This window comes from Anolis sagrei, chromosome 2 (assembly GCF_037176765.1).
Source record: "Anolis sagrei isolate rAnoSag1 chromosome 2, rAnoSag1.mat, whole genome shotgun sequence".
In the NCBI taxonomy this organism is placed as follows: Eukaryota; Metazoa; Chordata; class Lepidosauria; order Squamata; family Dactyloidae; genus Anolis; species Anolis sagrei.
The window spans coordinates 21,373,518-21,375,828 of NC_090022.1; positions in this window are offsets into that span (position 1 = coordinate 21,373,518).

The window sequence follows — 2,311 nt, forward strand, 5'->3', positions numbered from 1 at the left end:
AGGCGGTCTAAGTCAGGGTTGGCTTGACGCTCTTTCCTCTTGGCACATTTATCTCTTTCGCCCTCCATTCGTGCCTCTTCAAATTCTACAGCACTGCTGGTCACAGCTGACCTCCAGCTGGAGCGCTCAAGGGCCAGGGCTTCCCAGTTCTCAGTGTCTATGCCGGAGTTTTTAAGGTTGGCTTTGAGCCCATCTTTAAATCTCTTTTCTGCCCACCAACATTCCGTTTTCTGTTCTTGAGTTCGGAGTAGACCAACTGCTTTGGGAGATGGTGGTCAGGCATCCAGAGGAGCTGATGGCGGGGGACCATCGCTTCAATGCTAGTGGTCTTTGCTTCTTCCAGCACGCTGACATTTGTCATCAGTTATACTGCAAAGGCTTTATAACTAAGGGTCCTTCCGCACAGCCATATAACCCAGGATATCAAGGTGAATAATCCACAATATCTGCTTTGAACTGGGTTATCTGAGTCCACACTGCCATATAATTCAGTTCCATGTGAATTTTATACAGCTGTGTTGAAGGGGCCAAAGTCAACAAGAAAAAGTCACTTCCTTTGCTTGTTGAATTTCCTTCTGTCTGCAGCACATGACTCAAGCATCACTAATGCTCCTCCTAGAAGCAGAAATGGAAATGGTTTTGCCTTCTACGTGTTGTTGAACTGCCACTCTTAGCAGGAACAACTGGGGAGAAATGCTGAAGATGCAGCCAATGTCTGATGGACTATGTGGTCCCCAGGCATTTCAAATATAAGGCCAAGACATACATCTTTGCAAACAAATAGCATGTGCACACACTATTATTAGGGGACTGGGGGGAAAGGTGCCCACCCCCAACCAGATCACCCAGCGTGTGGGAGAGTTGATGGCTCTCAACCACCAGCCCTTCCGGATGGTGAAGTGGGAAGGCTTCTGCCCCTTGATGAACTCTTGGCTCTGCTACCGGACTATTAATTGCTTGACTTGTTTCACTAACTTTTTCTCGTTTCCTACTGGCATGATGCCTAGCACAATCCAGCTATGAATGTATCTCTGTAACCTTAGCTGCCAGCTCTCACCCTTCAAACCCATTTCTTTGTTCCTTCTGAAAGTAGGTCCAAGCCACATTCTCAGTTTCTTTGTGGTAGAAATGGATGAGAAATCTCAGGAAAATTATGCTAGCTGTATCATAATGGAAAGTGCTTTGACTGGATAGATCTCGGATAATTTTTAAAAAGCTGTTCGTTTTACAAAAGGCCTACTCCTGGGAATGATGGAATCTGCTGGAAAGTGTTTGTTTACATGGATCATTAAATCCCTTGAATATGGTGGTGTTGCCATTTTTGGATGAAGGAAGGATGGCCATTTTTCAGGAGTGTTTTGATTCCTGCATGGCAGAGGGCAAGAAAAGATGGTCTTTGTAGTCTCTTTCAATTCTCTGTTTCTAAATGGTCTGCAGGGTCTGTCATGGTGACCCAACTGCACCACAGCAGTTATCGTTACAACATGATCCCACCAAATCAATTTTATAGGCAGAAATCTTTCAGTTATCCTGTGTTAAAGGCTATACATTAAATACACATCATATGTGTATATTTTAAAATTATGTGGTCATACTTTTAATGTAAGCTGCTTTGAGTCTCCTTCAAGAGACATAAAGAGGGGTATAAATATAACAACAACATATCTCATGTCTGGGAGCAAAATGAGGCTACGGTACAGTATGACTTAAAAAACCTGGGTGCTTCAAATAAATGTCCACGATAACTACCTAAATACTTTTTGAGATCCACATATGTGGGGCTGATAGGGGTAAATTGTAGGGGGGGGGAGGGTAGGAAAATGTAATGTATATATTCAGTTTTATCATACTTATTTACTGTATTATTATAGGTGTCTTATTTAACTTACTATATCAAGTTTTATTAAGTTGTATCAAGCTTTGTTGTTTGTTTGGTAAGGTGATATGGCCTAAGGCAGGGGTCCTCAAACTAAGGCCCGGGGGCCGGACACGGCCCTCGCAGGTCATTTACCCGGCCCTTGCTCAGGGTCAACCTAAATCTGAAACGACTTGAAAACACACAACAACAACAATCCTATCTCATCAGCCAAAAGCAGGCCCATACTTCCCACTGAAATACTAAGTTTATATTTGTTAAAACCATTCTTCATGTTAATTATTGTATTGTTTTTAAGTGTTTTTTGCACTACAAATAAGATATGTGCAGTGTGCATAAGAATTCATTCATGTTTTTTCAAATTATAATCCGGCCCACCAACAATTTGAGGGACTGTGACCTGGCCCTCCGTTTAAAAAGTTTGTGGACTTATCA